This window comes from Ctenopharyngodon idella, chromosome 7 (genome assembly GCF_019924925.1).
Source record: "Ctenopharyngodon idella isolate HZGC_01 chromosome 7, HZGC01, whole genome shotgun sequence".
In the NCBI taxonomy this organism is placed as follows: Eukaryota; Metazoa; Chordata; class Actinopteri; order Cypriniformes; family Xenocyprididae; genus Ctenopharyngodon; species Ctenopharyngodon idella.
The window spans coordinates 4,021,344-4,034,385 of record NC_067226.1 but is presented as its reverse complement, the minus strand read 5'-3'; the positions used below and the strand labels follow the sequence as shown (position 1 = coordinate 4,034,385).

The window sequence follows — 13,042 nt, the reverse complement described above, 5'->3', positions numbered from 1 at the left end:
TGTTCATCTGTTTCCATGGAAACAAACACAGAGGAAAATGGAGTACGTAATAAAATGTCGCAGAAAACTGTCTGAGGTGCACAGAGTCAACCAGATCACATCGAAGTGGGTTACAATGAAATGTTCAGAAGAACCAGAATAGGGAGGCAAAAGGCCAAGCTTAAGTTATATATCCTGTAAAAAAAAATACTTAAAAAAGGAACATGTGCTGTCTTTTTCCTGAACATTAATTCTGCTCCCTAGCCATATTGATCTTAGCCTGTAGTAACTTTCCAGCTGTTGCGCAGTGGAGTTACATTCTCCAGCAGCCGTTCAATTCTGCGTGCTCCACTGCTTGGCATGCTTCACAAACTGTGAGAAATGATGATTGAGAAAGAACGGCACATTAACTTTATCATGGATGGAACACAGTGTGATGACGAACTCATCACAGTTGTGATAAACAAACCAGCTCTCATTACCAAGACTTGATTCTAGCTGCCATAAGGGCTACAATGGCAATTATAAAAAGTAGTATAACATAATAAAAGTGAGTCTGACTGTTCTGATTCAGCTCAACTGAGCAGAAAACATGTGCATCTTTGTGGATTTTTATTTTATTTTTTATTGATTTACTAATAAAACCATATTACCATATCTAAAATACAAAAATGTATAGAGATCAGTGATGTCACTAATTGTGAAATGAATGGATTATAGTTTGGTTGGTGGAAATTAACTTATGTACAAGAGATGAGCATTGTGCTGATGTGTACTGTGCTATTATCAGAAAAACAGCAAACACTCCAAAGCATGAGTATATATGTGTGATGTTTCCTTTAAAATAAAAAATAGGTGCTTGTTAGATTGCTTGAACATATGACCTATCACACCATGTGACAGATTCAGGCTATGGCCTAGAACAATGTGACAAAATAGAGCAAAATGTTAATGGCCTGCATGGGACTTTTAGACAGCAAAGATCAATCAGACATGTGAATCATCCTTGTGCAACAGAAAGCAAATGCGCTCAAGACAAATGCTATTTTCACGAGTTTACACATACATGAAATCAAATATAGTAATTTATGCCTTTTTGGCGTGCTGTCCGTGGGCTCCGAGCTTGGAATTTGGCCCGAACCCAGAGTACCCCTCCTTGACTGGGATAGAAACCAGCCAAGAGTGAGGCGAAGGGGTGGTGGAGGGATGCTGTGAAACTTGTTACAGTATTTATTAATATTTTTTATTAGCTTTTAATTTTATATTTTCAGTCTTTTATTTTAATTATAGTTTAAGTTTTGTTGCTTTTGTCAGTAACATTTTTAGTTTTTTTTATATTTTTATTGTTTCGCGGTGTGTACTTTGTTCTTAACACCTTTTATCTTATTATTTAGGCAGCGGCTATTTGTGATAGATGCTATTTACACTACTGAAAACAACATATTTTCTTAGCAATAGATATTTACACAAAGTGAAAAATAATATAGCGATATATTCTATTTACACTAAGCGACAATAGCAGCATTTTCTTAGCGATATGCTATTTACACTTAGTGAAAATTGCGATATATTCTTTTTACACTATATAAAAGTAGCACTTGGTGCAAACAGTTGTTAGATGCTATTTATACTTATAAATAGTGGCAGATACTATTTGCACATCAGTATTGTTGTACATTACCAGGATGCAATAATAACAGAGTGTAAATGATTATACTTATTGGGACAATAAAGCCCTCCCTATACATACCCCTAACTCTACCCGATAAATATTTTATTACTGAGCGCTCGTTAGGCACTTTTTTTCCACTTTTCAAATATTTTCTTAATTTTTATTGAAAATAAATGCCTTTCCGATCTGATTTGTGATGGGAAAAGGGAGAAGAGCGAGTTTGGCAAAAAATCAGATTCGAAATGGGGTCGATCTTGTCAAAAGCTACTTCTTTGTGCCATACTCCCTACGGCCTACGCCACTGCAGACGTTAAGTGGCATGCGTTTTTTGTAATCTTGTGTGGCCCAACCAGGTGGGTGGAGTCAGTGTAAATAGCCTTTGCCAACAAGACAGGCTATTTACACGAAGTGTATGGTATGTATGGAAGTCTCTATGGTATGTTCTTTTTCAAAGTCTTAAAACACTATAAATCAAAGCATCGGTAGGCAGTTTTTGTAATCAATTAAATGTCTCTTAAATTGTTACTTTTCTTTTTTATAATAAACAAAAAAGTAAAGGCAAATAAAACTACATCACAAAAGTATACAATACAATAATCACGCCTTGAATCAAAGGAGTAGCCAGCTCTGGGCTTCTTGTCCTCAGCTTTAGGCTTCTAGGCGTCGGGGGTACTGATGTATCAGTATCCAAAGAGGCAATCAACTCTTCAGTCTTTTATATTCCTGTTGTTTACCGCCAAAGTTAGGTTATAATCTTCTTGATTGACATAAGTTGTAACTTTCCCAAGATCCAAGATACTTCTCAAGGCCTCGCAGGTGCAAGCTGTCCACATTTTCATGTCCTTGAACTCCAGTAAACTCAACCAAGATGGCTGATTTCCATTTGAGGTTCTAGGAGTAGAATCACAGTAGAACCACAGTTCTTTGTGTCCTTGAAGACACACAAGCACACACTTCTGTGTACTGGCAGTCCAGTTTCACTCCTCCTTCTAATTTCATAACCGTTTAAATGGAAATTTTGCAACTGACTAGTATAACTCCGCCCCCCAGAAATAGTCTGTATATGCAATCCATTTGAAAGAACACTTAAACTATGAATAGTCAGATCAAATACTGAATGCCACTAAAAATAGGTAAGATACATGTGATGTGCTTGCCTTGCATTATGATCATTGTATTAAACTTGAGCGTGTTATTCAAATCAACCGAGTCAATAGGCAGCGGCAGTCAATAGGACCGATAAGTTACAGCAAAAATGGCTGCCCACTGCTCTGGGTGTGTGTGTCCACGGTTTACAGTGTGTGTGTGTGTGTGTGTCCACGGTTTACAGTGTGTGTGTGTGTGTGTGTGTGTGTGTGTGTGTGTGTGTGTGTGTGTATATATTCACTACTCACTACTCACAATTTGTGTGCACTAACTTGATAGGTTAAATGCAGAGGACAAATTCCGAGTATAGGTAACCATACTTGGCCTTCACGTCACTTTCACTTTCTCTCAACCCGCCGCGAGTGCCAGAAAAACCAATGCATGCTAAACCTGAGGTAAAATTAAATAATTTTGTTTTGCTGCAGATATACACTTTTCAAAATAATACATTAATTTCAAAATGTAACATTAACATGGTAATTTAAACGTAGCCTTTGTAAAAATATAAAGCAAAACATTAAATGTAAAAAGAAATTGTAAACAACTTGTATTTTCCAAGTCCACTAGCAGCAGCACTATCGTTTAATCGACTAGTTGGCTAGTCTCGCACATCCCTAGTACATTTCTGCCCATACAGTATAAGCCATTTCTTAGAGACAAAAATAAATAATAACATTGTAATCAATGCACTATACTAAATACATTATCCAATTTCAAATATGTGTAAAAGCATCTAAAATAAATAAACAAGGAGGCAGGTTAATTGCATTTGCTTAATATTATACAACACTATATATAGCTTTAATTAAATTAATTAATTTTTATTTCAGTTTTAATTTTAGTAATTTTAGTACTTCAATTTTTTTTAAAAAATTTTCAAGTTTTATTATTTCAGCTAGTTGCCAATACAATATTTATTCAAGTTTTTTTTTTACGTTTAAATATTTTCTTTAAATATTTATATTTTATTTCAATCTTTTTTAATGCAGAAAATATTTCAGTAGTTTTAGTTAACTATAACAACACTGTTGAGGATCAACCAACACCTTCAGCTTTCCATTGTGATCTCTACACTCTTCCTGTACCACTCTGACTGCATGCTTCAACTGCAAAAGCACAAAAAAATAAATATGTTACCTCCACTGATAAAGAGAAATATAGGAGATTACTAGCAGCCTGCCCATCAAGAGATTGATGTTATGTGCACTGGGAATTACACCATGTGCTTTGCACTTAACTTCAACACCATTCAGTGTCATTTGATGTACAGATCTGATGGACATTTTTCTGAACACTATTCTGCAACTAGAGGCTGTTTGCACTTTAACGTAAGCCTAAATAGCTAGCATTTATGTAAAAGCCTCCCAAAAGTTTTTCTGGGAAACGAGTTGTCCTTGGTCAGGTTGACCTCAAAAAAAAAAAAAAAAAGTTGGGAAAAGTAGAAAAAAATAAAAATAAAAAAAATAACACACCACTTGTAAGGATTCCCTTCCCGTACAAGTCCCTCTGAGCAATACATGGTAAAATGCAGATCAGGCTTTGAGAAGCTTACTTTCTACTGTTTCAGATGACAGCTATCAGAGAAAACCTTAGGCATTAAAGGAGAGCACTGAAGGCCAAGCTCTATACCCTAAGGACTCAATTATGTGCAGAACCTTCAAAGAACATGACGAAAACACTGAGGAGCCTGGCTTCTCTATCGGTCTCTGGAGTCCGTTCCAGTATGGCAGGGGCAAAGGGAATCAATCATGACCCATATCCTTCCACTTACTGAGCACAAAGCTATTCGGCTACTATAGAGTACCTGGGGTCCCACACACAACCGAAGCTTACTGTTTGAGAAACACTCCTGTCAAGACACAGAATTAGGCCATGGAACATTTGTCCAGCCTTGCTCTAGAAAAAAACTAGTTCTCTCATTATTATCATTTTTTGTGTTAGAAATGGGATACCTTTTGATCTTATTCTCCAAACAGTAATGCATGGCTGTTGTAACACCTTGTGTATATTTTATCTATATATTTAACTGTAATATTTTATAACATAGCACACCTGTAAGGACTTCCCTTTTGAAAAAAACAGCATATGCTGGTTAGGTATGTTTTGAAGCATGCATGGCAGTTGGTTTGAGCTAGTTTATGCTGGTCCTTAGTTGGTCATGAGCTGGTTTAAGCTGGTCCTGAGCCGGAGCTATCTGCTTAGGACCAGCTTTTTTTTTTTACTGAGATAACAATAGGGGAATACAAAGACATTTGAATCTGTAAAACAATAAAGTCAAAATTCTGCATCTTATATCACAAATCAATCATGTTTCTAATACATCAAGTATCCTTTTCAACAGCTTAGATGTCTTTACAGCTTTTCGATTGTTCTGTATTGAAGTTAGAAAGTGATAAATAATCTTCAAATCAGTGGAAAGTAGTCTACCACTGGGTACAGTTGATATACATTTTGCTTTATGTATATGATATTTCCCTAATAGAATAAGAAGTTTAATTATATTATCCATTTCCAATAAACCAGTATCACAATCCATAAACAAGACCATCACATCAGTTATAGTGACAAACTTGTAAAATAACTCAAAAAGAAACAAAGAAACTTGGGACCAAAATAGTTGGTCCAAAACAAATGTACATTTGTTTCTGTGCTTAGGACCAGCTTAGGACCAGCACTTGACCAACTTAAACCAGCTCATGACCAGCTAAGAACCAGCTTAAACCAGCTCAAACCAGCTGCCATGCTTCAAAACATACCTAACCAGCATATGCTGTTTTTTCCAACAGGGTTAATACACACAATTCTTCTCTTCATCCCCTCAGACATAACACCTCTACATTGCTCTTTATATTCACTAAATACAGCCAATTTACAACCAACAACCCATTGATCTCCACTATCCACTCAACAGCGTCTTTGATCAAATAAAATACATGTAGCTATCATGACGATTAAGTTCATCAGTCTCTTGGATGTTTCACTAACAATGACATGTTCAACAATTCCTTCGGCATGAAGTCACTGGATACTGCAGTGGTTCAGTGTGGGTGGTGTGCTATTATAAAAGACACTTAAAAACTTCCAGGGATGGACAAGTTATACAAAGCACCAGGACCTTTTCCTATGGGCAATCGACTTGTGGGCCAGCTGTCAAAATCAGTTTATGTAAACATAAAGATTTAAAGGGAGAAAAACGTTCAACATCTTCTGGCAGGCCCAGTGCAGTTACCTTACCCCATCCAAATATCCCAACTAGGGCTGCACAATGAATACAATTAATCTAAATCTAATTAATAACTAAATCAAAGTCACAATATGGCCATTGAAAGCAAAAGGCTGTGAGTTAATTAGCAGCGTTTTCAATATCATTCTGACAATTATTTCTACAAATTTTGTGTTCAGGATTTTACAAAAAAAAAAAAAAAAAACCTTGGCAAATGTTCTGCTGCAAACAATGTGCAAACCGAAGGCTATGCCAACCTATATGCAGTCTATGTTACACATATCATGCTGGGGTTAAATGAAGACAGAAATAAAAGTGCTGGATCTATTTGCAAGCAATTTTTTAATCAAAATAACTCAGGTAAAAAGTTCTCAGGTTCTAAGGAAACAACAACACGACAAATAGAACAACCTCAGTAATAATGACAAGATCTGACAAAGACTGAAACAAACACAGGGCTATAAATACACAAAGAAACACTAATTAACTACAGGTATAACACATAAGGGCAAATCAAAAACCATAGCAAAAGATGAACAAAGACAAAGGAAACTGAACTGGGAACAGTGCAAAACTAATTCAAACTCAGAACAGAGGGCGCGCACGGTAATACAACGCTGTTTTCTAACCACCACAACAGGAAAAAGAGCAGAAGAACAGCGCATACGCGAATGACTTGAGCACTTGAAAACAATGTCCACTAGATACGTCGAATGCACCTTTCTACATTCATGGACAAAGGAGTATACTTTTAATGGCTCGCACACTCAACTGTGCGCGAAATGGAGAAGAAAGTAGAAAATGAAGTATAGGAGGCTTGGGCTTAAGCTTTGAATGTTTAAATATAGTTTAAGTGGAGCAAATTGTAACACTCCTAATGCACAAGTGTTATTTTTCATTATTCTATTTATTTTGCACCTTTATAACACAAGATGCTTTTCAGTTTTGTAGCTGATTGTGACCAAATACCTTTTGTTTTTTATCAGCCCTGCAAAAAAAAAAAAAAAAAAAAAAGACCTATGCAAGAGTGTATTCTGTTTACTGAGTAGTGCTTACAGTTTTTTTTCAACTGCTTACACACAAAATCTTTACTTGTCACACAATTTCTGAAACCTGACACTCAAACACCAGAACCACACACCAAATCTGCAAAACCATACACTAATTCTCAGCCTTCGACTCAGTTTTCAATTTCATAAAACACTTTTTTCAAAACACAACACACAATTCTCTATGTAACACAAAAATCTAACAGGAAGTGTCTTGATTTCCTTTTTCAAACACAACCATTGTTTCTGTCCAACTACACATGGTTGATGTATTTCTTTTCTTTTGTACTGTGTAATACTGTTCACAACCACAAATGCTTACAGTAAAAAAATAAATAAATAGTTTGGTTTCAATCTTGCTTTCGTGTTTACAGTTTTTTACGATTGCCTACACACTAAAATTAAAAATAACACACAGTTACTGAAACTCTACACTCAAGGAGCAAAACCTCAGCCCAGATCTGCACAACTATAAGCACATTCTCAGCCTCACACTTTTTGCAAAACACTATACACATTGTTTTGCAAAACACTAAACACACGTCGCTTCTTTACCATTTCAAGACACTGCTTTTCAAAATACCACCCCTATAAACCAATTGATCAAACATGGCCGTCAGGTCTGCAGACACTTAGGTGCTTAACTGTAAACTCAACAATCAGGTGCAAGTCCTACAAAAAGGCAAAAGGTGAGTTTATGTGTCTTCAACAAAATGGAAGGCAATGTTGCAGTAAGAGGGAGGGGGAGAAACATCATTGGCCACAGAGCTATTTTGAATATCCCGGGACAACGTGGTGGTAACATCACAATGTATGTTGCAATCACGCAGAATGGGGTCCTCCACCAGCATGCCAACTTAGGCCCTTACAACACGGCCCACATATTCACATTTTAGACAAACTACACAAAATTGTCACAGCAGAAGACCAAATGGATGTAGAGCAGATGAGATACATTATCATATGGGACAATGTAAATTTCCACCTATCTGCTCTGGTCCAAAACTGGTTTCATTAGCATCCACAATTTTCACTCCAATACATCCCACCATACTGTCCCTTCCTTAAACCCATTGAGGAGGTTTTTTTTTTTTTTCTTTTGGCATGGAAGGTTTACAATCTCCAGCCCTATGTCAGGATATGCCTCATTCAAGCCATGGAGAAGGCCCGACCTAATTGATGCAGGGTCTGTGCAAGGATGGATTCGCCAGTCAAGCACATTCTTCCCTTGCTGTCTTGCGTGAGAGGACAACTGTGATGTGGATGAAGTGCTATGGCCAGATCCAGCTAGGCCAAGAGATGATGCTTAGGTGTTTTATCTATTTCTTTTTTTTTTTTTTTTCATTTAAAATCATGTTTTTGTTCGTGTAATATATTGTATTTAGAATATGTTCTGATTTTCAGTGCAAAATGTAACCTTTGGAAAGGCATGGATGTATTGAATGGTTTTACAATGTGGTGAGAAATAAACATTTTCATCAATGTGCAGTACTGATCTTGTGTTGTTGTTGTTGTTTTTTTTGTCAATATATTCATGTACTTTACTCTAACATTATCTCTGAAAAAATCAAACCCAGACTATACCATTAGAAAAATATAAAAGTTACAAGTGTTTAAGATTGATTCATTTACACACTGCTGTGCTCAAACAGAATCAGAATGTATGAACAATGTGTGTTCCATACGGTGTCAAAGTTGGGTTTTGTTAAATTAATGTAAAGTTTTGAATGAAGTGTTTCATTTTGCAGAAGAACTGAGGTGTTCTGCTACTTGTGTGTGTGAATCTGTGAATTGTGTGTAGTGTTTTGACAAAATGAGCCTTGTTTTTAAAATTGTGCTTAAGCAATCATAAAAAACTGTAACGTGAATTTTTCAACATCTCTCTGCCAATTACTTTCAGTCTTGTACATAGGAGCTCATGAAAGAAGAGCTTTAGGTTTTGAATAATTGTATGTATGATATATCCAAAAATAGATTATTATTGCAAAGGTGTTTGAAATGTAAGACAAATGTTTGCTTTTGATATGTGTTTGTGATATTTTGAATGCAGTGCTTCATTTTGCAGGAGATGAGGAATTTTGCATTTTGTGTGTGCAATTCTTGGATTTGCGTGTAAAGTTTTGAAAAAAGAGGCAAAGTTTTGAAAATGTGTGTAAGCAGTTGAAAAAAAAAACTGTAATACACTATAGGAGTGTCACGAATGTGGCTCCCTCGGCTCTTCCTCCGACCCGCCGGAGGGAGCCATCACCGGAATACTGATCAGTTCTCATTCGGACTACGTTTCCCATGGGCCCTCATTCCTGGGACTGATTGCACACACACCTGCACCGCATCACACTCACACTATTTAAGACACACACACACAAACACACACACACACACACATCGCGAAGTCTTGATTTGCTGTGGTGATCATTTCTGAGCGTTTTTCTGTGGACTGTTTACCTGTTACCGATTGGATTGTTTATTCCCTGCGACCCTTTGCTGCCTACCCTGATCTTCGCCTGTTTCCTGGACTGTGATTGTTTGCTGCCTGCCCTGATCCTTGCCTGTACCCTGATTCTGTTTGTCTGCCGCCTGCCTCGACCATTGACTGTTCCTGTTTATGCCTCTGCCTTTGCCCTGTCTGCTCTGTAAGTCCTTTTAAATAAATTAGCTGCAAATGGATCCACGTTCTGTCGACCCATCATTACAGAAGACTTCGCCACACAGCGATCCAGCAGCCCTCATGCAGATTTCATCTGAATTAACTGCCCAAGCCAACCAGCTTGCGGTGCATCAACATCAACTTAACCGCTTAACTTCCCTTACTGAAGAGCTGGTGAAGACGCTTCAAGGCCTCCGATTCAGTCCTGCCGAAACCGCCACGCCGCCGCCCACTGCTCCCGCCAATCCAGGCTTTGTGGCCTCCCCTGCAGTCAATCCTCGCCTAGCGCTCCCAGAAAAGTTCGACGGCACTCCAGCCAGATGTAAGGGGTTCCTTCTCCAATGTTCCCTGTTCATCAACCAGCAACCGTCTCTGTATCCCACCGAATCCAGTCGGATATCGTTTGTGTGTTCCTTGCTCACTGGCAAAGCACTGGATTGGGCCACCGCGGTGTGGAGAGATAACAGCCCCGTGTTTTCCTGCTTTCAAGATTTCCTGCGAAACTTTAAAGAAGTCTTTGAACATCCCGAAGGGGGCAAAAGCGCTGGCGATCAGTTACTTTCTCTCAGCCAAGGTAGGCAAACAGCAGCCGAGTACGCACTGATATTTCGTACTCTGGCCGCTCAAACGAACTGGGTTGAGGACACTCTAAAGCTGTTGTTCCGAAGGGGCCTAACACTGGAACTGCAGGCCGAACTCGCCTGCCGGGATGAGGGTAGCTCGCTCAACGCTTTCATTGAACTGACCATTCACATTGACAACCTGCTACGAACCCGACGCCCAGTCCGGCAATCCGCCTCAGCCAGTCCCGCTCTGGAACCCATGCAACTCGGCTATACCCCACTACTTCCCGAAGAGAGAGAAAGGAGACGACAACTACACCTGTGTCTCTATTGCGGTCAGGCTGGCCATGTCAAGATCGATTGCCCCGTACGACCTCAGTCCTCCATTACCAAAGCGGTGAGTTCCCCACATCACTCTAACTACTCTACCAATTGCTTCAAAATTCCCATTCAAATTACCGTTAATGGCCAAAGTCTATCCACTCACGCCCTACTGGATTCTGGAGCTGCTGGGAATTTCATGTCAGACTCATTCATCAATGATCATAACATCCCTTTAACAGACTGTAATTCCCGGTTGACAGTGGAGGCGCTAGATGGGAAGCCCATCGGCGGAGGCAGAGTGGCTCATATCACCGCTGAGCTCGCCTTGCAAGTAGGAGCCCTTCACCAGGAACAAATCCGCTTCTACGTTATTCACTCACCCAACAACCCTGTAATCCTTGGCCTACCATGGCTTAGAACTCACAACCCTCATGTTTCCTGGAAAGACGGCCAGATTGTGCAATGGGACGTTAACTGCCGTAAAAGGTGCTTGAAACAAATCTCTCCCCTGCCACTTCAAGCTGCTTCGCTCCACGATTCGGACTCTGGAAAACTTAACATACCCGAAGAATATGCTGATCTGGCTGTGGCATTCAGTAAAAACAAATCCACCGAGCTACCTCCTCATCGACCCGGTGACTGCGCCATCGACCTGCTGCCTGGTACCACGCCTCCCAAGGGCAGGATCTTTCCCCTGTCACAACCCGAGTCAGCGGCAATGAAAACCTACATCGACGAGGAGCTAGCCAAAGGATTTATCTGCCCGTCCACATCACCAGCAGCATCCGGGTTCTTCTTTGTCAAGAAAAAAGACGGAGGTTTAAGACCCTGTATCGATTACCGTGGATTAAATGACATCACCGTCAAGTTCCGGTACCCCTTGCCTTTGGTTCCTCCAGCCCTTGAACAACTCAGACAAGCCGCATATTTCACCAAGCTGGACCTCCGCTGTGCTTACAATCTAATCCGCATCAGAGAAGGGGACGAATGGAAGACCGCCTTTTCCACAGCCACTGGCCACTACGAGACCCTCGTCATGCCGTTCGGGCTGTCCAACAGTCCTTCTGTCTTCCAATCCTTCATTAACGACGTCTTCCGTGACATGCTCAATCGATGGGTCATAGTCTACATAGATGACATCCTCATCTACTCCCGCTCTTTTGAGGAACATGTTCAGCACGTACGGGCAGTACTTCAAAGACTGATACAACATAAACTGTATGCAAAAGCCGAGAAATGTGAATTTCACCAAACCTCCACAACCTTTCTGGGTTACGTTATCAGTCGTGAGGGCGTGGCCATGGATGACAGTAAGGTGAGGGCGGTACTGGAATGGCCACAGCCTCGCACATTGAGGGAGCTACAACGGTTCCTGGGGTTTGCCAACTTCTATAGACGGTTCATACGGAACTTCAGCAGCGTCGCAGCCCCATTAACGTCCATGACCAAGCGGCAGTCCTCGCGTCTCATCTGGTCCTCGGAGGCAGTACAGGCTTTTCAAGAGCTAAAGGAGCGTTTCACCACAGCACCCATTCTCCGTCATCCAGACCCCGAACTCCCTTTCATCGTTGAGGTGGACGCCTCCAGCACAGGCATAGGGGCTGTCCTTTCCCAGCGCCAAGGTAACCCAGAGAAAATGTACCCCTGTGCCTTTTACTCAAGGAAAATGTCGGCGGCAGAACGTAATTACGATGTGGGCAATCGGGAGTTACTGGCTATGAAAGCAGCTCTGGAGGAGTGACGTCACTGGCTGGAGGGAGCAAAACATCCATTCACCATTCTCACGGACCATAAGAACTTGGAATACCTGCGTTCCGCCAAACGTCTAAATCCACGGCAAGCCAGATGGGCTCTGTTCTTCACACGCTTCCAGTTCATGGTAACTTACAGACCAGGCTCTAAAAACACCAAGGCAGACGCACTGTCAAGGCAGCATGAGGAGGTGGAGCGGACAGAGAAAGTAGAGAACATAATCCCTGACGCCTTGCTGCTCGCTCCAGTTCAATGGGACATTATCACAGAAATCACACATGCTAACGAACAAACCGCTCCTCCTCCAACATGTCCACCGGACCGCACCTACGTCCCAGCACCGCTTCGGGACAGGCTACTTCATCACGTGCATGACTTCCCAAGCTCAGGTCACCCGGGTGTTACAGCCACTGTCCATCTGCTACAAAACCAGTTCTGGTGGGACTCTATGTTATCCGACACCACCCGCTTCATCACCAATTGTTCTCTCTGTCAAACCACCAAAGCATCACATCAAGCGCCAGCTGGATTGTTACAACCACTACCCATTCCACAACGTCCCTGGTCTCATATAGCCATTGATTTCGTCACTGATCTCCCAGAATCACAGGGCCACACCACCGTGCTCACAGTCATCGACCGCTTCTCAAAAGCATGCAGACTTATACCACTGGCCAAGCTACCCAC

At 40.6% G+C, this 13,042-nt stretch overlaps 1 protein-coding gene across 2 annotated transcripts in view; it reads right to left on the bottom strand.

Moving 5' to 3' along the window:
* Positions 1–13,042, bottom strand: part of tspan18a (tetraspanin 18a) — a 51,202-nt gene that overhangs the window by 22,531 nt on the left and 15,629 nt on the right. The gene's annotated exons all lie outside the window — the stretch shown is intronic.